The sequence below is a fragment of the Bombus pascuorum genome, chromosome 9 (assembly GCF_905332965.1).
Source record: "Bombus pascuorum chromosome 9, iyBomPasc1.1, whole genome shotgun sequence".
NCBI lineage: Eukaryota > Metazoa > Arthropoda > Insecta > Hymenoptera > Apidae > Bombus > Bombus pascuorum.
Genome location: NC_083496.1, coordinates 7,787,384 through 7,812,753, shown reverse-complemented (window position 1 = coordinate 7,812,753; position 25,370 = coordinate 7,787,384).

Here is a 25,370-nt window from a genome sequence, read left to right as displayed (position 1 = left end):
ATTCATTTACCAATGGGCATCGCGGATCGTTACCCTCACTTTTCCACCAAAAAGTGTGGACAACGAATCCGCGTTCTGAGTTCCAAAGGGAACACCCACACCGAGCTTTCTTCTTTGATGGTACGAGACCGTTTAGACAGTTCTATTTCTAATTTCAATCCGGTTCTATTTCTAATTCCAATTCAGTCACAATATTGACCTTTGTAATAAAACTCTGAGTCTAAAAGAATAAAGATTATACTAAAAAATCAACAGTCGTGTAATTACTTAAAAATTACGTGACATTTTGGCGATCCACTGCCAGGATCCATTCGCTTCAGTGAAAACGAAATTACGATTTCGGCGTACGCGCATCATTGAAGATTGAAGGATCAGCGGACCACTGCGAATCTTTGCTACTACGAAGCCCTGCAGCAACTTTCAACGTTCCACTACGGTGAAACTAGACGAGAGGACTACGGTCAGCGCAGAGCAAGCCTACGAATAAGATTCGGAATCTAGAACCAACCAGAGAGGAAACATCCCAGAGACTCCTCAACGGCCATAGCTACTACGGTAAGCTGGAAATCTGGATTCATTTGTACATTACCGTACGAGAAAATCAAGTTTCTCAAGCGCTTCGAGCGTTTCGAGCTCAAATAAATAGTTCAGACTCAGTAAATTTAATTAGAATCATGTCTACATCGCGAAAAGACGAAACCGAGACCGTTTCCGCAACCGAAGTTACGGACAATTCGATTCGTGCCACACTCGACGCGATATTGAAACAAAACGCACTTATTATACAACGTCTGGAAGAAGCGAACAATGAAAAGAAGAAGCGTACGGCAGAGATTAAAGTGCTAAACGACAAAATCTCGAAAATTATGACAGGACACAACGTTAGTACGAAACCAAGCTCTCTGATTACCGTGGACGAAGTTACTACCGCGAGAGACAGAACTCCACCACCGTCCGCTCCAATTCAGTCAGAAGCAGATAACTACCTCTCCTACGAAGATCGTTCACCGCAATTCGCCTCTCCGAGGTTACGGGCCAAAGACGCGGTAGCATGTTTACCACAGCTAAACGGCGAAGACGATATCGGAGTGGAAGAGTTCATACGTGAAGTGCGCGAAGTGCGAGCATTGTGTTATGAACCGACAGTATCGCTCAAGATGATCAAGTCCGGTAAAATTACTGGTAAAGCCGCAATGGCCATTTGCAATGTACCAATCCGCGAATACGGACACCGGTACGATGCCCTAAGACGAAACGTAGCGACCCAAGCCTCCATTAGGGAACAACAAGATCAGCTACGCGAAACGATACAGGGACACGACGAAAGTGTTCAGAGCTACATTATCAGGTTCCGCAGAGTGCTTAATAAACTACAGTGTAGTGTAACGAACGAGTACTATGAAGAAATCAGTAGGCGTACAATGAACGACAGAATCTTAAGAGACTCCGTAACAGACTTCATCCGAGGGCTAAAACCCGAAATAGGACGGATATTATTCGGTTATCCACCGTACAACATCGCCGAAGCCGAAAAGAGAGCCTCCGAGATCGAGCGATACTTCAGGGAAGATCGAAATCGACAACCAAGACCAAGGAACTTCCAGCAAGCCGAACGAATGCCACTCGCCCAAAGGACTCAAATGAAATGTTTAAAGAATAACCGAATCGGACATTTCTCCAATCAATGTAAAAATTATCAAACACCCAGTCAATTTCCGAGACCACCACAATCTCGAGACACAAGGAAGACTACCCACAGTACTTTTACGATCCGACGGACAACGATATGCTTTATCAATGGTGGTGAGTGCCCAGCCAAAACAACCAATTTTATCGAAAAGTCAAACACGAATTATTTAAAATGTAATACTAGAAAAAAAAGATATTTTTGTTACTATGAACATATAAAATCCGTTGAATAACGATTATTATATTTTCAATATTGCGTATATTTCTCGGAAAATTTCTAGAACTATTGATACATTAAGTACATTACATTGATGCGGTATAAAAAGAGTATACATAAAGTTCCATACTCTAGAAGCATTTAACAAACAAATAATTTTACATTATGGATATTGATGGATATTTGTTCTTTTAGTATTTACAGATAAGTTAACATTACAAGGACATTGTTTTTGAATTTTATTTTCACTCAAATCTTTAAGCGTTGTATATTCTAGAATATTATTAGTTGATGCAATCATACAACAGAAATTTGTGTTTTATATCAAAATATTTAATATTATTTAGCATAAAATCAACTAAAGTTGTCAGGTATTGTTAATAAATTTGAATTTTTATATTATCCATCATTCTAAGACAAACTGTATAGTTTAAATCATTGTTAATTAGTTATTTTGGGAACAATTATAAGTTGGTAACATATTATTTGTACAATTTCAATGTCAACATAGAAATAACAAAATTTTAGTTGATAGATTATCATAAGATAATGATCATATATTCTCAAAGAAGATACATTCTATTAATGAGTTAAGTACTATACTGCCACATGTAATTTTATTCGCAAGTAAATGTATAAATAATATGTTTAAACCAAAAATGATTAATAATAATAATATTTAATATAAAGGAATTAGAGTAGAAATTTGAGACAAGGATCTTATAATGCCTAGAGATTATAACTATAATATGTACCAAGTATTAAGCTCAGTAAGTGATGTTTCTTCTACTATTGAAACAATATCTGTAGACTGGAACATGAATTGTGGATAACTGATTTCACATTATTATTACAGTAAAAATTACAATGCCCTTATTATTGAATAACACAAAGTTTCAATACAAGTTTGTTTTACTTAAGTAGAATTTAAAATGGACAAATATATGTTAATAAAAGGTGTATTCATGGCTTTGTACAATATTCACATTCATATTAATGCATTACAGAGATAGATTAAAGTTGAAATGAAATATTTGATGAAACATGTGTATGTATTTAAAGTTGCACTCCGAATCGATATTTTTTTTTATATATACAAGAGTCGGAAAGGCGTACTATATAATGTAGGCTTCAGTATAGTATTTGTAGGATGCTTAAAAAAAAAAAAAAAAAAAAAAAAAAAAAAAAAAAAAAGAAAAAAATACAATTCGATGATCCAATATGTAAACTTCTTGATGCCTGATGACATAATCACGTTATAAATTGATTGAAATTATCAAAATAATAAATAATAAAAATCATAAAGCCGCAATCAGTCTTCAAAGAAGGAGACTCCGTATTAGTACACAACGATCATAAAAGACACAAACTTGATGTGGAATGGTTGGGACCGTACACGATTGATAAAGTATGTACTCCATACTATTTAATTCAAGAAAAAAAAAATACATGGGAATCGTTTAAAACCCTACTTTCCAGGTCGACACTTCTCTTTGCCAGAATAACCATTTATGTATCAATCTAACCTTTTCTTTTCGCCGAAATGAAATCTTAGTTAACAGTTCCACCAACACCCAACACCTGTACCTCAACCAATACATGCCACCCCCAAAGAGAAGAGGAATCAGCTGCAATTTCAAATCACATCGAGTGCGATTTCACAAATGGCCTCCTGAAGAAAACTTGAGGGACCAAGTTCAATCTAAGGAGGGGGGAATGTCACGTACCAACTTTCCTTTTGCCATGTGGTACGCCAGATGTGACGGTCCTTGTAAAATTCCACGTAGTCCGGACGCCAAGACCTATCCATTGTTCTAGTAACTCGCAGCAGGCCTAAGAAGACGACATAAACCGAATCTGTTCAGTTTCAGTTTTCTTCACTTAAACATTTTCGGTTTACAGATGGTCCTTATGTTTGTTGCACTCGACTCTTACCTAATACGGAGAAAGCGGGTGCCTGGCAAGATAAAACTTTTCCCATAGACAAGGATGCCCACGAGCCATATCTAGCTCTCCTTGTCTTTACTACCTAATTCATTTACCAATGGGCATCGCGGATCGTTACCCTCACTTTTCCACCAAAAAGTGTGGACAACGAATCCGCGTTCTGAGTTCCAAAGGGAACACCCACACCGAGCTTTCTTCTTTGATGGTACGAGACCGTTTAGACAGTTCTATTTCTAATTTCAATCCGGTTCTATTTCTAATTCCAATTCAGTCACAATATTGACCTTTGTAATAAAACTCTGAGTCTAAAAGAATAAAGATTATACTAAAAAATCAACAGTCGTGTAATTACTTAAAAATTACGTGACAATGGCTACGTACGCCTTCTCCCGCGTAAATATTCGACAGAAGGACTGACGACGCATTGATGGGTCGCTTGGCCCATTGAAGTTTCCTGACTCTTTCGGCCTGTCGGTACTTAGGTTTTCTCGCAACATTGTTTATAATTCACCCTCTATTTCTTAGGCGATGTGTCCACGATACTATACTGGTAAAAGTAGCAGAACTTAAACTCGTGTGATCTAGAAGTGATCTTAAAGTTATTCAATAATTTTTATTGGACGACCATACAACAGAGTTTGTTGAAATATAGATGACTTTTCAGAAAAGGAAATTCTTTTCGGTATAATAAAGTAATAAAAATTGATCAATTAATTATTAAATAGAAAGTGAGTATTAAATATTGGTCACGAATATTTTAATTTGTAATCTAATCGTTAAGCAATATTTTTTTCAAAGATTTTATCCCAACCTAGCATTATAATACATTTTAAGCTACGATAAAATATTTATAACGCAAAGCTATAAAATGATTTTTTATTTATTAATGATTTGCGTCAGATCGATCGATAAAGCAAATATCAAAAGATGACATAATGTAGCTACGAGCATCTCACCTATAGTTACCTATACTGACGTTCAAGTTTTTATTGAATAATTAAAAACGTCAGTGGCAGATCTGCGCGCTCTTACGATCACGAGTAGGGGAGAGGTCCCTCTTGAAATTTGCATAGCTGCTTCAGCGATGGGAGTTTCGGTGAAATATGGAGTTTTATTATTTTCGAGATACTTCACCCCGTTAAACGAGCGAGCAGAACAGAGGTCCACGAATAAGCATACGTGAACGCCAGAAAGCATATCGATCTATCTACGTTTCGATCTTATTCCAATATTACTTTTATTTCATATTTTTCATATATAAATTGCTTTTTTCCTTAATGCTGCACTTTTTTCTAATCTAAGATTACGATACTCGTTTAAAATTTTCGCATGAGAGTAAGTTAGGAAAGCAGAAATATCAGTATCCACCAATATGCCAGATATTGGCTGACCAATGCAGAAGATACTATTGGTAATGTAGCACTGGTGCAGATGATATAAAATAGGGACCTGATAAAGCGGCACGTAGATGACGTGACGTTTATCACACATGTTCCATGTGTCGACACTGCGCTTTCAAACATACTATACGCTGTGACGAATATATAAAGGAACAGAAGAAGCGAATAAAGAGAATGGTCCAGTGTTTGTTTCGGTAGTTAATTTGAGAAGCAAGTGCTTCATTAATTAACTGAAACCTAAAATTCGCGATAGTGATATTAATTAATTAATTATCAATTGACCTAAATATGCCAATAAATGTAATTTCATAAGATTTGTTGGTTGAGCCATTTCATTATTTAAACTTTTCAAGGCAATGAAACATTTTACGTTAAAAAAGTATACTCGTGTAAATTTGTATATCATTGAAGTATGTTAAAATTATCGTCGAAAAATTTCGATTTCATATTCGAATGAGAAAGAACTGCATAGGAATTTGTATTTCGCTTCGAATGGTTTATAAAAGATAGTAACTTTCAAATTATAAGACACTAGTAATTTCTGACAATGCATCATTATAAAAAATAATTCAAGAAAAATATATCGTTCTCGACAAACGAACGAATAAAATACTAATGATTAAGTATAGAAAAACTACTTGCAACATATATGGATGCTCTGTAATTTATAATATTAAAGGTAACTTGAATTAACAAGGATTTGTTAAGCATATATAAAGTGTATTTGCGATTCGAAAAATTATTTTAGTACTTAAGTATTTAGTATTTATTTTAATATTTAGTATTTAGTATTTATATTTATATTTATTAAAGTATTTTAGTATTTAGTATTTATATTTATTAAAGTATTTTAGTATTTAGTATTTATGTTTATTAAAGTATTTTAGTATTCAGTATTTATTTTAGTATCTAGTATTTTTATTTTAGTATATACGTATTTGCGTTTCATACAGTTTAGTTAAACAACCAGTGATATATCTTTTTCGATAAGAATATATATAAAGGTATAAAAATAAGAATGTACGAAGAAGTAAAACGCTTGTAAATTATTGCGAAGAAACAAAGCTTCGCCGTTATATCACATGTTTTTCTTCCCATTTATCGATTCCATTCATCAACATCGATAATACTGTAATAACATGTTTGAGTATAATATGCGATAGAGAATCAAAAAGGCATACGATTCAAAACAAGAAATCGTAGAAATATATGTTACACATTCTATATGAGTGGCAGTCAGTCGCTTTCAAGAAATTGTCGACGAATGCGAACATTCAGGACAACGGTGGTATTTCAGCAATGTCCACAACGAAGTACGTACATTTAGAGAACGGCGACGAAAAGAAAGAATACGCCGAAGGAGATTCCATGCCATGTTCGCTATGAATTTTTCATTTTCAGACGTCGATTGTTTGAAGCCTTGACGCTATTCAACGTTCCAAGAATCTTCCAGAAATACATTTAACATTGTTAGTCTACACTATGTACGTATCATCGTCTGTAAGTTCAATGCTTTCGAACTTGTACAATAATCTTGTATTGTACATTCTCAACTCGTGAACTAAATATTTCATTTAATTTTGATGTTAAGGAAATAAAGTTTAAATATTCGATGTAAAATATAATTTTATCCCTTTTTGTACAAAATTTGTAAGCCTCCAAATATACAAGTTACACCGTGCCGGTATCCCTTTAAAACGAGAAACCATGTCAATGTGATTTAACGTATGCAAATACGAAGCGCGTCTAATGCAACGTGCACGACTACAAGCACGAGCACCAACACAACGCTCGAAGGATCAACCGCTCGGTGAAATTTCTTCAGCCTCTGAGTTCTGAATATTAAGGACGTCTCAGCGAGCGTCAACTCGGTGGTATTTACCCGATTTTCAAGGCCAGTTTGCGAATTACTCTCGCGTCTTGCCCTTCTCGGTCACTTGGCAAATTTCACCGTCGTCTCCGCTAATCATCACCGTGCACTCCAACAAAGTTTCAAAGAGAAATGAACTATTCATTGCGGTCGACCCTTACGGCGTGCACCGTTTCCCTCCTCTCGCCTCGCTTCCTCCTCTTTCTTCCCGAGTACAGAGGCTCACCCAACCTTTGTCGCTTTCCCTCTTTATCCTACGCTCGCTAATGCCGCCGTCTCACCTTCCCCCTCCGCCGTTACCACCTCTTCCACAAACCACCCTGGTTCCTTTCCATATACTCAAGGGTATCAAAGAAGAGGGTAGCGTAACCGAGTTGGACGGTATCGTGGCTGTTGCTCCTATTACCGCATCCTTTCATAACACTAAATAATTCCATTTAATTACTCGCCCTTTGCACTGTGTGCAGGCCGGCGAATGGGCACAGGATATTATTTATCGCGCTTTCCAAGTCGTTCCAGAGAGCCAAGCCGCGTCCTCCAAGGCCTCACCGCCCCATCCAAACATGACTCCTTCGCAGCCGCTCTTCATCGCGCTCTCTAACCCTTTCACTCTTCTTCGGGAGTGGAGTGTTCGGGAACTTTAACGGGTCAAAAGCTCTCGCGCGACGCACGTACACCCGAGCTCTTTGACTGCGACTACGTTAAACGTGCGATCTATCCTTCGTTAATCCCCTACCTGCATTCGCTCCAGCGAACGTTTACGGCAAACAAACGCGGCGAATTTTCGGTTCTCGAGTTACCGGTGTCCTTTGTGGCAAACACACCGGTGTGGCTGTTCAATTTTACGAAATATCGAAGGTGGATAATAGCGCGTATTATTTAATAGAAACGAATAATTAAATAAAACGATATAATTTTATAATTTAAATATCACTTACTTTCGTAAGGAAGATTTTCTTATCCGAGATTTATGCCAATACCAGCCAACTGCAGAAAATACATTTTTGATTGAAAAATGCATTGTGTCACGTTATTGAAAAGAACGCACGTTTCTACGGTCGAAACCTCAAGCTGCAAGTTGCTTTGAAAATTAAATGTGGCATTTAATGTTCCGTCAAATGCAAGATTGTTCTATAAATACACCGCAGGATTTGTCAGACGTTTCATACATCAAATGGAAACGTGCATGCCACCTTGTAAAGCGCTTTGCTATACTTCGTGACATGCAACAGTTAGCAACAGAGCTGCAGTGACGTTCTTTGAGCGATACGTCAGATATGGAACAACACATCATGCTACACAAAGTTGCATAGTTAACGAATTTGACGGGTGAATCCCCATTGTTTCAGGCAGAAACGTATTTTGTTCGGTGGAATCGAACTCTGTCTTTCAAAAGTTTACAAAGTTTGGAACGTCTACTACGCGTGTGCATCACTATATTATCCGTTATCTATATCTATAGATTATAAAATTTAAGTTCAACCTCCATTTATATTTTAACATATCTTCCATGACTTCCTTTTTCCTTTAGCTTTTCAAATAAATTTAAGATAAACCATTACAAATGTGTTTTACTGTTATGTACTTAGAAATTTATTCTGCTTCAATTAGTAAAAATACTATACAAATACTATTCGTTAAACGATTAGATAGAATAGATATGTATGTAAAATGATAATCTTTCTACTGAAAATTAAGATGCTCGAAGATAAATTGAATATCGATCTCCAGTCTTATAAATTTGCAATGACAACGTTGTTCGTAAATTACTCACGTATAACGAACGAAAGCGTCTTCCGATAAACTTTTTACATTGTCTGACAATGTCTGCCAGTTAACAGTTTCTCTGATTCAAGAAACAACGCATTTGGAATTTACTCAAGTCGACGGTACTGAGCTAAGGAAGCATTAAGGAAGGGTCATTTCCGCTCCTTTGAAACATGTTCCACCGATACACGGTGTAACTGGTACTGTTTCAAAGGCGTCTACATGCGATGCACGATCGCTTGTAATGGCGAAGCGCAGGGGACGAGGGGGATTTAGGTTGGAGAACGTTGCTGGAAACAGAGACAAGAGGAACAATCGGGTTTGCGAAGGTATCGCGCAGCATGTTAGCGACGATCCTCGACGAGGAAGAAGCAAGTTTCCTCGAAGAGTTGCCGCGTACGTCGCTTAATCGGGCTTAGGCGAGCCAACCCGGCTTCTATTTACATTAATTCCCAATAATCGGACAACAGCATCCGTCCGTAGTCGGGGCGCACCTTATGAAACGATCTCCTGAAACCGTTTAACCTCCTTGCACACGATGTCTGTTGCATGGAACTGTATCGTAGTATCGCCACGGCGCACCTACGACCCGCTTTCATACACCTGAAGAGAGCTCATCGAGTTTCTCCATTTGCATCGCGGATGACCTATTTCCATAATGTCGCCTCGCTAGCAACGTAAATGCTGCTCGGCCGTTTATGGCGCGAACCATGCCATCGCCGGCCAGCGTTTCACTGAATTTTCGAAATTGCCCTCGTACGTTCTACATATTAGGCAGAGATTATGTTCCAGTCTTTCCATCCTCGGAACGCAAGACGTAGTTCCTTTTTATTGGCCTGGGCTGAACCAAGGACCCGGCCAGTTTGTAAGACAAATTATGGATAACGAGAGGGTTTAGGCTTACAGTGTATTCAAAGTGGATGACAGGATCCGATGTCTTTGTAGTAACAAATACGAGTAATTTACGATCTCATTTTACCGTGAAACACGCGCCCGCTGTCTGTGCGTGCGGTAATTTGGAGGTTTCTGTGTTTGCTTGAGTTTGCTCGCGACACAGTTTAGGCAAATGGAAACAGTTGTCGCGTTTTACCCTAAGACAGATAGAAAAACCGATATAATTATGCCAGCCGTGTCTCCTTACAATGCTAATGAAATTTCTAAATGTTCCGTATATCTGTAACACACGTAAAAGCTACAAATACTCGTGTAACTTTGCGAATATATATTCTATAATATTTCGTATCGCTCTAAAGAAATATTTTCACGCACACTGATCAGAGAATCGTCGATCAGCCGGTATCCCGACAAATGAGCGGAACGAAAGTCGATTGATAATCGATATTCCTTTGATCCAAGCATTTAGCTCCTTTGTTATCTCGCGAAATTTCCCATTCCGTGGTTCTTCCGTTTAACGGGAACCGATCACTGGCGGATACATTGGAGGTGCTCGCGGCAGGTTAGCAAACCGTCGCCGCTTATTTTCCGGCTAGGCCGCGACGAGAAACAATGAAATGAGCAAATAACTAGATTCTCACGCGCAACGGAACAATAATAGCACCAGGGGGAATTTTTCACGGGCCCGTGGGCAAAATAATTTGGCAACAGATGCGTCGCGTCGCGTTTTCCGAGCCACCCGACCAAGAATAACCGGGCAGGAGTGGCACGGAAAAGGGCGGCAGCCTGTTTGCTACAGCAGGGCCGGCACAATGCGGTACCGAGTATCTCGTGTTTCAGAAGTTACTCCCTGTCGTTAATATTCCCTCAGAATTTTACTTCTTACAAAATTAGAGGGAAAGATGTTCCTGCAGGCAACGGGCTTTCGATGAATGGCAAAAATACACAAGTCTATAGCGCGTTAATTCTAAATGTGCATAGTGGAGATACACTGTGGTTCATGGGTATCCAGACGCATCAAAATTGTTGCGATTATGTAACATTTCTTTTAAATGGGACTCTTTAATCTAATTAGTTATATATTTAAATTAAAACTGTAGTTTTCTTTGCTTTTGATATTACGTTTGCCTCGTCTTGAACATTTTAGAATTTTGTGACATAAAATCATATTATACCGATGCCATTTATTCATATCTAAATACAATTAATTTATTTGCAACGTACATTATGTTATTATAATATGATCATTTAAATATTATCCATTATACTAATAACATTTGAAAATCATGCGAATAATGCATTACATATTAACATAATATGTTAGTGATATTGAGAATTATTAAATAAAGTAGCTTGTTATCATTACCTTTTACATATAGAATTCTATCTTCTAAACTGTTATATTAAGAATTCATTAATAATTTAATATCCAAGGTGTATAAAGTATATCGTATAAAATATGATTAATTGATTGTCTACGTAGTCTACAATTGTTAAATAATATTTGTCTGTCTTTGTCGGTGTGGATCGACGATTACAGCATGCGAAAATCGTTTATCTATCGAGAAAATTTCAATTCAAAGCGATAGGGTGAAATGAAAGGGGAAAAGGGGAAGAAAATTGTTTCTTGTGCCGTGGTGAAGCACGCGCGATAAAGAGGGGGATCGTTTCCCTACGACACGAATAGGGTGATAAAAATCAAAAACAGTTTGTCACTCAACGATTATTCGAATTGTTGGGATCTGTAAAAATGTACATTTCACGGATGCTGTTCAAAATGTGTACGTTTAAGACACAAAGAAAATTTTATTTTTGTAAATGATAGAGTATCTTCCCATCTTCTGCCCTTACAGCGCTATAATTTTTCGTTCAAAGTCGAACCTTACAATTTAATCCAGATGATGACCAGAACCTCGTTATTCCTTATCACAAAATTCACTTCTCGTTAGAAGCGCTCATATAAATTCCATCCCAATTTCACCTAAAACTAATAATCGACAAGTTAAAGACAACAGCCAAGTATCGAATGTCCAACGAAAAGCTTCTGTTCCCGATAAAAGCTCTCGATGTGTACACTGAGATACGAAAACGACTGCTGCCGGATCAACAGACAAAAATAATTCAATGAACCACCTACAGTACGTAGGAGAAGTCACGGGAAGCCACCCTTGTTGTTCGGTTCTGAATGAATACCTGATGCCTATTGCCCGTGGCCAGCGCGCCGTGTTCTTACACGGTGAGACCCTCGAGAGATCGAAGGGTCGGTCACGAGGAAGGGTGAGAAGCAACACAGGCGAGCGAGCTACGATGGAAGAGACGGACGGCGGGAAGGGCCGCAACTTAGAAATAACAAGGCCGAATGACAAGAAAACAGTTGAAGAAGGGAAGACGACCGACTCGTTTCGTTGGAAGAAGGGAAGCTTTGGCAGGGTGGCAGCGAGGATGGAGGAACGACACGGGGAGGAGACAACAGGGCAGAGTGTAAAGATAAGGGCGTTACGTGAGCGACTCATTAAGGGATGCAAATTAACCAACGGCAACGATGCTGCTGCCTAGCTCCCTCGAAACTTCGGCTCTGAGCACCCTAGACTGCCACCTCTACCTGCTAGTCGTAGTTGGCCAGAAGTACAACGTGCTTCGAATCGCTGTTCGAGTATGTAACCTGTATAGTACCTATCATCTGTGTCCGGTGCCACCTTTATGAGCGGGCAAAGAATAACATCGCTACCGCGACATCCACGTGCGCTTAAAAACCACGAATTTACATAACTGACATCTTCGACGGTTATATCGTATGCCTGTTTACCCGGGATCCGCCTTTCAGCGAACGACGAAAGTAATCTTGTTCAGCGCTTTGATCAGACCGATAAGTGAACGTAAGGAGGAGGATACTGTGCTTGGCATGATTGATCGAAGGGTACGTGATGATTGGATGTTGCGTTAACGAGCTTCAATCGATGTGGTTCGTTAATATTGAGCGAATTAAGGTTTCCGTTGCATTCTAGTTGTACGTGCTTGTAACATGTAAAAATTATGTTGTTATTAAGTTTTTCAAAGTTATAATAACTAATACGTAATACGATAAAATACATAATATGCAAAAGTATACGAAATAATCAAAGTAAAATGTCCATTATAACGTGAGTGAGAAAGGTTTCTATTTAGACATTTCCTCAGTTATGTCCATAATAAACATGGGTCACCAGAGTATAACTGTAACTGAGCTTTGAACTATTCATCTCACCAAAAATTTCGCACAACGTACGTTTATGAGTACAATGTGATACAGTGTGTTCATCGAAATATTTATTAAAATACGTTGATAACAATTGAAAATAATATTTACTATCGAAGTAATAATGGTGGCCATCGTAGAAATAATGTCGCATACAATGTAAGACTATTTGTGTAACAGATTTTAGCTAATTCAGCGAAAGCTTTTTTGCTTGGTTTGCTCAGTCCAAGGCAATTCTGAGACTTCGAAGGACTCTTTTGTAAACGACTGTCCAGTTACCCTATGATTTATACTAGCTTTTAGTTGGTGCTCTCGCAAAAAGCTACCCTTGGGTAGAAATATGTCCCTGGACAGAAGCAAACTTTTCACGATACGTTGAAACGCCATGAAAGAGAATACTAAATTGAAAAATTTTAGACCCTGAAAAGAGCTTTCTAGTTAAGAACTTCAGCATACAAATGATTCGCTTCCGTCAGGAAATGGTTTAAACGCGGGTGTCTTTCGGCACACAATTTCCCATGAAACAAAAATGGACAATAATATGTTTCAAGCGTTTGCGCGTAAAGAAAGATATATTTACTAAAAATAATTTGAAACATGATTGTTAAGCGATAAATTTGTATAAACAAATTGAACAATAACGAATAATGTTGTTACACAGATTACACAAATGTTTAGGTATACGCTATTTCTATTAAGATACTATGTAAATAATTATAGCTATAAAAAAATTCCTGCCTAAAATAAAAAATAAGGTAAATGATAAAGATTGATATTGAAAGGTATTTTAATTTACATTATTCGATACTAAATTAACTTATTTTATGTATTTCGGAATTCTTTCACATTTTAACGCTAATAACATAAACTTTACTCAAACCAAATGATAAATAAAACAGTTACAATCGTTTCAAGATAAAAAAAACCACTCATATAGCGAAAAAATACAGAGTACTAAACAATGTTTGTACAGAGTACAAAATAACTAAAACAATGACATATATACAATATATATGGAAATTTCACAACGTCGCAATTATTCCGCGCAATGAAGCAGTACGAAGGCTAAATAACCAATATTAAATAGAGGTTCTTAGATCACAGTCAATTGATACCGTCATACCCGGCCAATAGAATCAGGCGGATCTCTAAATGCGAGCAAATCGGCCCTTGGAAGGGATCCTAATCAAGAAGGAATGCATTCAGTGTCGGTAGGCAGTACGAACTGATGGGGAACAACGTTCCACAGCTTCCACTAGGCGTTCTTAGGGAGTATTAGTGACCACTCTAGAGATCACCCAGGGGCTTACCCTACGAATTTCCGCTCTGAACTACCCAGTTCATTCGCCCTATTCCCACCTCTCGTCGTTAATTCATCCCTGGTAGATTGACTGAGGATACAGGGAATTCGACAACTTAAGCCCTTGTACGACTGCATAAAGGAAGGTTAACGCGTTACTCTGTGTACTTGTCGCTTCTATTGTGCGAAACTCTCTGAACCGTTATTAATATCCCACGAAAGTATTCGATCGCAGCTAACAGCTTTTTATGTGTGTGTTATATAAAACATATTGAAATGTTGATAACAAGATACGACTATCGTTGTTACATTGGTAAAATTTGAAACGGATCTGAAAATGTATATGGAAATTAGAAAATGTTTATTGGAAGTAAAGACTTCGCGAAGATCGCCAAAGTATTTGAATAGTCACTTGCTCGCTATAGAAGTTACAAGATAATTTTGGAAGCATAGCTAAATTTCGCAAAGATCACGAAAATATTTGATTAATTGATTGTTTGCTATAAGCCATTATATTTAATGAGACTACCTTTAGCATTAAGTATATGGTTAAGACCATTATTCATGTCGTATACTAATTTTTTATCGAGTGTATTTTTACTATAAAATGTTTTGTAGCTTCTACGTACATTTTTGGATTAGTTTTCAATTTTATCTACTATTATAATTATAACAATTTTGTCTTACAGCGCTAACGAAATTTCAGCAAGTATGGTATAATGTACATATTGTATATTCATACAAGAATTTTGTCGTAAGTATTCGAATACCTTCAAGAATTATTATAGATGTTATTTATATTATTATAGGTATGTTTGAACGATATAAAGCTCCATGGCACAAAGTGTGGTTATTCTTTTTTCATTATTGCTGTAGTGTTTCGGCAATATTTTTTGTCACATCCCCCAAGATTGTTTTAAACGATAAAAAATAATACCTGTAGCATTTAAGCTTGATTGAATACCAGTAAAACGTGCCAGTCCGTGAAATTTATGTGTAAAATATAATGCGTACGGCTACGCAGCTACACGTCAAACCCTGGATCAAAATCGTCCATTTATCCATCTGCTATATTTTCTGTCCCTTCTGCAAAAATCGCTTCCGATCAGTATAACTTCAACAGTTGTTTTGGGTTTAGCTGCTTGTCTAGAATATGGCGAATTGCGCGTTTAAATTTTGCGATTCTGAGGAGATTATGGGATAAAATAAAATTTCTTTTCAAGGTTGAGCACATCATTTTAAATAGGGGAGACATTAAGTATAAAATTTAATATTATTATTAAAACTGTTATTTATTCTATCAAGACGTTTTAAGAAAGCTTTAAGCAAAAACTTTAATAGTAAAAGCGAAAAAAGAAGAAGACGGAAAGATTGGGAAAACTCATATGATAGACATCTCATAAATAACCCAAACTTAACCCAAACAAAATTTGCTGTCAAAAAATTGTTAAAACTTTGTTTGGACTTGGAAAAGCGTATGTATAGCCTAACTTTCTTTCTCTACCTAAATTTTCCATTCATTGACAACTACAACGTTACTAGTGGATTCTTGAATTCCTGTTTCAACATGGAAAATATTTCTAAAATACATATACGTGTTTTTCCCAAACAACGAAGAGAACATAAATTCGATCATGAAAGCGGAAGAATAAAAACAACAGTTGTTACTGCTAGAAAGCTCAATGATACTAATTTATCAATAAATTATATATCATGTTAATCTCACATCCACTTCATCGGAACCATTAAAGCCAGCACAAAAATCAGTATGCTATAACGTTCTCTGCTGCTGGAAGCGGATTTCATATACGATGAAATATGTATTTGACTTTAAAAGTTGAACTATTTGTCTTCTTCACTATTTATCTTGTCTGCTCGCTGGCAACTTGTGACGGCCGGGTATAAAGAGTAAAATTCGCTTCCGCATAGAAGCGTAAGGAAAATGTAATGGAAAGTAGAATCAGGAGCTGTCTGAATTATTGCTTTACCAACTTAAACGTTCCTTTCCCCGTATTGTCCATGCATGTACATATGTATCTTATCGTCTATATTCCTCTACCTACACCTGTACACCTTAAAATGCTTCCTCCGCTTTCGATAAACTATTTTGTTTGTTGATGTCTCTATCGTACGAACAATGGCGCGATTAATCATTTCCTAACGAGGAAGACGTTTCATCATTTAGATCGCGCAGACACGCGCGGTTAGATCGGTAACGGGAGAAACGAAGGGGCCTTTAAGGAAGGTAGTGGGCTGCTAAGGAAGGCTGATGGAAAATGACGTTATCTTTTGGCGTAAGTCGGCCGAGTCACGAGGGAGGCGATTCGTAATTGCTTTAGTTAAGGAATGTGCGTCGCGCTTCGGGCTTGGACGCGGGATAAAAGCCGGAAAGACGGTTGCGGAGAGGGAGTGGAGAATGTAAGGGCGAAGGGGAAAGAGAAGGGGGAAGTGAAAAGTGGAAAAAGACGGAGGTGTATGGAGCAGAGGAGAAGAGAGAAGGTGAAAGCGGCGAGGAAACGAAAAGTGAACGGGGTTGGCAGAAGAACAAGAGAGAGGGAGAGTGAGCCAGGGGTAAGTTCAGCGCCATGGGGTGGCTATGAATTTAAATTTCTCTAATTAGGACGCGCAGGAGATGCGGTGACGCTGTTGGTAGCTACGACCCCCTTCAAGCCCCTTTCTTCTGTCCCTGTCCCCCTGCATCCCCCGCGTCAACTTCCTCGTTCTCTCGTATAATACTTTCTTTCTCGCTTACCTCTTTCTCCTTTTTCGCTCCTCTCTCATTTTCTGTGCACATACGTATACATATATACATATATGGGCACATGTACCGAGTGTTTCAAAAAGCTTCGGTATAAGTTTCACATAGACACACGCGGGCGTAGGTACTCAAGTCAAATTCATTTAACAGTGGTTCCAGCTTTCTTCTTCTAATATTTCTCTTGTAGTTATCCTTCTCAAAATGATACATCGTTGGAAAATACCGTGCTATTACGTTACACGAAACACGAAATATATTCGTGCCCCTCAGAAGCCAAAGATGTGCAAATAAATATACTTATTAATGAAAGTAATAATATTTTCTGGTCCTTTAATAGATTTAAATAACCTAAATGGTCTTCCTATAACGTTAATAGTATTTAATTAATTAAGTTAATAGTATTGTTAATATATAATAATATATTGTTGTAATATATTCATTACATTATTGCAAGTGAAATAATTTCTGTAAGCGATGATATAGTTATAAGATGTAAAGTGTGCTGCTATGAATTAGACCTCAATAAAGATGAATCTCGGGGTTTATGTCACACTTATATGAATATTCTTCTTATTTTGGATTATATATGACATAAGCCCGAAGCATTGACGGCGATTAAAATAGCCTAACGTTAAATTAAATTAAATCTTGGGAAAAATGAATTTACGACCTTCAATCCTTGTCACGACACACTGGCCTTATGTTTAAATATTCCCAACATTTTTGAAACACCCTATACATATGTGTGCCTCCACACACGCATACGTATGATATGTACGTGTATACATATTTATGCGTACACGTGCGTACCGCGCTATAATACCGTAGCAAACCACAAAAGCCTGGCGCTGAAGTAACTCAAGTAAGAGGTGGCTCGCATTCGCCGTAGTTGACACCACCTGACTCAGATTTGTTGCTTCTCACGTTCTAACCGAAATTTATTTGATGCCGGCTCGCGCGGGTTAATTAACGCTTCCCGGAAAGAGAGACACGCGAAGCGGGAGAATGAGAAAGGGGTGAACGCGCGCGTGCAAAAGAGAAAGGGTACGGGAAAGCACGAAGAGGAGAGAGGATGGAGAAACGAGAAGGAAATAGCACCTTCGAGATTGGACCAACACGAAGAAGAGAGAAACTCTTTCGGTAGAGAACGAGAACGAACAGCGAAGCAATCAAAGCATACATGCTTCCTATGATACGATTAACGGTGCGGTTAGTAGTATAACTCCGCGTATGATCGGTCATCGACCGCGCCGAAGCCATGTACCAAAATAATTGAAGAGATCATAAGGGAAAAGATTCTCGCTAAATTCCTCAAAGTTTCAGATAAAAATACGTTCTAGTAATTGGAAACTATACTTACAACATGGTGGAATAGATATAATGTAACTTTTTGATATTTCTAAGCTTTGAAATACCTGCTTGCTTTCCTGAAGAAGGACAAACATGGAGAAGGTCCGTTTTTATTAAGTGCCTTTGAATTTTAAATGATCATTGGTACTGTAAGTTCATGCTTCGATGTGTCTGTTTTACTAGAACGCATGGCTCGTTGTGGGATGTTAATCATAGAGTTAATCTGTATGAGTTAATCTTCTAAACGATGGTTGTTTGTGCTGTATAATTACCAGTCAATGAATTTTGAATTCTGCGTAATTAGCTTTGTAATAATGCACTTATAGAACGTACGAATTTATTAATGTTTTGATATTAACTCGTAATTCTTTATAACTGCCCTTTGAAATCTGTTTGAGTAAAGTTTTGTTAATATCAATAGGATACATGAAATATCATGGTAAAATTGACCTTTAAATGGTCACATTTGCCTGTCAGGCGATTTGAATGCCATTGAGAATATCCGGAACCTGGTCAAATCACCTGTGTAACGCGCTTGATTACTGGACTGTGCAATTGCAAAATAAACATTCTGTATGTTTGTCAAAATAATGAAAATTTTGCTCACGCCTCCCAATTATATTAAAAGAGTGAAAAATATTGAAGGTATCGAGTGTTTTAATTCAATAGCTTATATGTATGTGTGTGTGTACATGTAATCACTTATTTTCCATAAACTGTCCATTCAATGTCTTCCCATTAAACATCATTTTCGTCGATGTAACCATTCCTTTAATTGACTCGTTGTCAATGTCTTTTTACCAGCCTGAAACTTCTATCATTGTTTGTATCGTAAAACGTATCGATCGGAAAAGAAGAAACAGATGGGAAGGGCTAACAAAAGATCTCGAAAAACAACTCAAGAAGTATTCCGATAAATTAAAGCGGTTTGCGTTCGTCGTTATCCATCCGGATGACCTGAGCAGCAAGTAAGGAATTTTCAGGGAGTTTCAGCAACCATTAGCAAGCACCGGGGTTGAAGCCGACGATTTAAAAAAAGTTTCCGTGGTGCATACATTAAGCCACGCTGGTGTGTACGAATCTTAATTCTTTCTTTGTTATCTCTTTCCACTAATTCACGACAATCGCGCTCGTGAAAGAGGGTCGACGAACACGGAATGAAAAAGGGCAAGAAAGAAGAAGAGAAAGAAAGAAAGAAGCTAAAGCCACGGTTACGGCCAATGTTCCTCGTCTTCTTTGTCTCAAGAGATTAAAGGCTTAAAACGTTCACACCGGTTCTACATATTTCACCCTGAACCCGTGGACTTTGAGCGGCACTCAACTATTTCGTGCATAATGTTCTGAAGTTATAAGAGTAATATTATACAGTAAAAGTACTATACAGTGAGAGTATATTATACAGTAAAAACTGAATTCTAGAAGAGAAAACTAAGGAAACCAAGAGCACCAAGGAAACTAAAACGATCTAAACTAAATTCCAAATTAATACATTTTGAACAAAGAAATAATCGTATTGTAAACGATAATATAAGAATTATGTAATAATTATGTTATATAACTCTCACATACGTTACTCTGTCTATCTCCATGGATATCGAGAGGAACTCAACTATTTTGTGTATAATGTTTAATATGCAACAAGTATAGCAACAATATTATACAACAAAAATTAAATGTTAGGAAAGGAAACTAAGAAACTGAAGGAACCAAGAAATATTTTACTACAAAAGGTAAATCCTAAGTTAAGAAATTTTAAACAAGGAAATAATTATATTGTAAAATTGATTGCATCGTTTAATATATATTACTTTCTTTATCCTCAACTTTAGCAAAGGCATTAAAAGAACAATTATTCTGGATGATCAACGTTTACAGAGCGTGAAATCTTAACAGTAAACCAAGAGGCGGAAGCACAAAGGCAATAAATGGTGTCGCAGAAGCATTCATGAATATCGTTCGATAAATTAGTTCTCGGTATATTAATTAGAAGCGTGAAAATTGGTCGGGATATGGGCGACGATATCGTCGATTTCGTATCCAATTAAGGCTAAACTACAGCCGAATTCATAAAAATGCAGTAATTAAAAGTATTGATTATCGAAGGGTGACCGATGCTAGTAAGCTCGCTACGATAGGGAAGGGTAGCTTGCTTCGTACACCTGTTCATTAGGTAATGAACTTATTAAATCAAAGAGGAGCGGCGCAGTAAAAAGTTCTACCTATCTTCGCGATCTTCGATCCATTCGCTAAGCTTCCTCTCCTTCTATTTGTTCAATTACCTTGCCGAAAGGATTAAATATTATTGGATACGGTAGCAAGTTTAACTAAATCTTTCGAATAATGACAATTACTTCCCGAACAAACTTCGTAGAAGATATTTATACCCGTAATTCTTTAATTGAATTATAGCCTACCAGAAATATGCAAGTATTCGCATATGTTAAGAATCGTAAATAACACTTTGATAATTATTTTCAAGCGTTTTAACCTAAACGACGAAAAAATATTTTATTAAATATTTGTACAATAATAGTAATTTTATAGTACTAATAATATTAATCATTTTATTTTAAACATAGCCATTTATCGTTTTAACTTATGAACCTGCTATGTTAAGAACTGACAATCATGTGACATAAAATTTAATGTAATCGCATGAAGATATTTTCAGAAATTAGACATGTATCTAATATTAAATACTTGATACGATTTATGTAGAAAATATTTTAAACCAGCCGTGGCCATTTACCTTTTCCAACGCGTAAAACTTAATCATTCTGTACTTTCATTCGAACTGCAGCTCGCTTGGACCAAACGTATTATCACGTCTCCCTTAAGCGGTATCTCGCAGAGGACACAGTATAGAACAACTTTTCAGAAGAGCTAACTGAAATGCTCGAAACAGTGGAAAGGGTGGCGCGACGGGTACCCTCGACTCTCTAACCCGCATAACCGAATTAACACCAGAGGAAACCTTGGTACAGGTTTACCTCGGTACAGTTTAATCCTGCGTTCTGCGTCGCGTCCACAAGGAAGCGATGCTGGTCTTGCAGCCGAGCCGGCTGAACCATGGATGGGAAAGTGACGTAAAATTTAAGAACCGCCCGCATTAAAATCACTGCTCCCACCAGTATTTCAACGCCCATCCCTTTCCCCTTTTCTCCGCTGCGTTACATTCTCCACGGTTCGCGAAAGAGAGCAGTCGGGTATATAAAGGGTTCGCAAAGTGACTCGAATTGCCGCACAGTCGACTTTACGAGACTAGCTATTGCTAATATCAGAACATAAGGGCTGCTCTTCTCTTCTCTCGCTCCCTTTATCGCGTGTTTCTCTGTTCCGCTTTCTCCTTCTTCGTTTCTCATACTCAAAACGAGACGAAGAACGACTCCACCACCCCTTTCATCCCCACCTATGTGGAAAACCGCTCGCAGTCGACATCCCTTGGCTTGGTGAAACTCCTTAACCATTCGACCCTCTGCGACATTTTTAGTGGCCATCAAAAACCAACGCCGAGCTTAATTATGAGAGGGCAGAAGCAGAAACCCTTGTGCTTTGCTGTTAGCAGCTTGGCCGCACACGAAGACACTAGCTTGCCCATTTCGGTACACTTCTTCGCTGTTTTCCTCGATTCTCGATAGTTCTCTCCGCCGCGCCGTACGAACGCCTCGAGGAGCCTTTTGTTTCTTCTTTTTTTTTCTTTCCTCGTTCTTTGAAAGGAAGAAAGGAAACTGGTGTAACGCTGCAACAAACAGCAGCATCTTCTCGGAACGCGAAAGTCGCTGGCGAAAGAGCGACTTCTCGTACTTTTGTTTCATCGCGCAAGAAACCAGAAATAAATGAATCGTGACATTTTAATTGACATTCTGATTTTGGATAAAGTAGTAGTGGATGCTATAACGATTCGGAATAATTGCGTGTGAGATTGATATGTCGGAGCAAATTCATGAAGTAATAAGAAGACGATAAGACAGCTTTTATTTCTACATTTTATTTATGTCGCTTGTGCTTCTATAGCTTCTTTTCGTTGAAGAAGAATGACAACGTTGTGGAGAATATTGTAGATTAATCCGTGAGTTACATAGTATGAAAGTAGCTATGATTTTAATTACTGTATTTGAAATTGATGATTTTATGCAACGCTATAAAATTAGTAAATCGATATCTACACAACTACCCCTACAAATCTACGATATATTCAACAATTTCATTTTTTCTTTTATTTCTAAAATATAAGGTATTTATTACATTCGGATGGATTAATGAAACAGCTATTTCTCTTGGTTGCAAGAGCAATCATAAAATTGAGGTATTTATATAATACCACAAATAACATAAATGTAGTATATTCTTAATCTCAGCTTCTTTGCTACGGATTAGGAAAATATGAAAGTTTGTATGAAAGGATACTGATTAAAATAATCTGAGAGTTCTGAAATACCGTCTTCTTTCAAAGTCATTTGCATTCGCTTGCTTCTAAACGAGAAATGTAGATATTATAAGATATGTTCGTACTTTGGTCGAAAATGAGTTTCAACGGTATTATGTAGAATGAATATTTGAAAATGACTGCAAAATATGAAGAACATTAGGTATTTATTAAAAGTGGAATATATTTTACAATAAACTAGCAATTTTGATTAGGAATAACCCAATTTTGTACGAGACCAAGGATATCGAACTTTAATGATCTGATCACAAAATAAGGAAAACAAAAATATCTTCTCAGTAGGAGAGCAGCAGAGCAAAAGAACCTTAGAATCGAATGCATGTCTGAGCAATTTGTTTCTTTTATAATTCTCTTTGTAATTTTGATGTAACATTTTGCATCATTTTTAAGTAGCAAGTTATTTTATAGCGGCTTATAAATAACCAATAAAAATGAAAACAAGATTGTAAACGAATATAACTATTATATTAATAACCACGCAAATGTTCGTTCTTTTCTTTTAGACTATACACAATAATTAGCAAATAGTTTTTTGAATTACGAATATGTTCATCAAACATCGTTAAAAAGATAGTTGCGTGTAAAGAAATAATAAACACTTTTACACTGGTTATTTAAGTTCATTATATATTATTTTTTAAAAATTTATAATATTTAAGTAATAATCTCTTCGTGGATCTTTTTCTGACAATATCTTAATGTATCCCTATATTACACGTAAGTGAAACAAATTTCCTGTTAACCCGTAACTATTTCCTGTTTTACGTTACTCTATTGATTCGACCGATAAACATCGGTGATTGCGACTCAAGCAAAGTTCTATCTAGGCACTTGCCACTGTATGGCAATGCAAACGCGTTCAAAGTTTGTCTCGTATATTTGTCCAAGAGTTGTCTACGTAAGCACTGTACAACAGGTCCGACGCAAGTTGGGTTTCCTCTACCACTTATATAAGGATCTCACAAACAGAACGTTTCTCCTACACCTTACTGTTTTAAGAGTATATTAATTACTTATAATAATTAAGTAAATTACGATTCAATCCTATTACCCAAAGCAATGTAAATCATCTACTGACAAGCCTCTTTTACATCATGTATAATATATACAGAAAATTTTGTATAAATGCATACATACATTGATTCAATTTTAGTAGCTTAACAATGTTGGTTCGTAATTCGATTTGATTAACTATAATTAGTCCGCGAATTTTTATACATTTATGTGAAATTTAAATTAATTAAAATTAAATTAAATTTGTGATTTTTAATAAACAAACCTCTGCTTAAGTTCTATCATTTAGTCGTCTTCATAGAAAATAAATTTGTATAGAAATTCGCGATCTAATTACAATAGCAGTGAAGTACACGTGGACCGTTTAGCAAAACGACGGATTATGACAGGAAAAACTTTATCGATCTTCTCCGTTCCGAGCAGAAATTCCAGTTTTCCCGGTGATAAGAGAGCTAACATGACAGAAGAGGGGGAGGGGGTGTGAACGCACAAAGGGTGAAAAACATCGGCGGAACACTTGCGCGCGGCGTTGCGCGTGCATATTGCGGAGAAAATAGCTTAGTTTCGTCGTGGGACCGAAATTAGATTTCGTTCGAGAAGACGTTCCAAATGTTCGCTCTCCGACCTTCTTTCCTTTATCTGTCGCGCGCCGCCTCCTAGAATACCCCTCCTTCAGCTCTCGTTTCAGCCGCCTCGCACTGCATCTTCTTCCTTCACCGTTCACTGCCACTCTTCTTCCCTCCGCCCGTTCTTTTTCTTCTACTTGCAATTCGTTCTCTTCTTCGTGCTGGGATTCCCGCTTCCCCCGGGACACTCGACGACGTCGCGACGCTCCTCCACGTTCCGCGGTACTATGCATATTTCACCGATTTTTATGGAATTCCTTCTAGACTCGTTCCTTCTTCTTCTTCGCTTTCCCTTTGCTATTACCCTTTTCCTTTCTCTATCCCTTTCCCTCTCCCCCTATTTCCGTTTAGAGCCTCGAGCCTCTCCTTCCTTCTGTCACCCTACGGTCCCCGTGCTGTTTCTCGCGCTTCGTCGCACTCTGGCGTCGTTGCCTGTCATCTTTCGTTGTTACGTAGCGTGTACTTCAGTCGTCCCGTAGCCGTCGTTCTCCCCCCTTGGGGCCGGATTTTGTACGGAGATTTTCCGATTAACCCCGTTGAACTGTCGATCGATCAAGCGGAACAATATTCCGGTCGACGTCTATGAATTCCAGCGATCTTCCCGAGAATCGTTGTATACGTTGCCAGTAAAGGGGCTGGCGCACGGCTAAACGCGCGGAAATAGAACGAAAGATTCCGCGAGAAATTGAAAGCCCTGCGTAGGAGTTCCTCGTAATCCGTCCGTTTTATCTCGATTGGGAATTATTCTGTACTCCATGGCTATCTTCTCATCGAAGTGCCTTTCCCTCTTTAATTTCATTAAAGGAATATTCCATCGATAGAAGTATCGTTTTCTGTCGGTACAGGGAATGTTAAA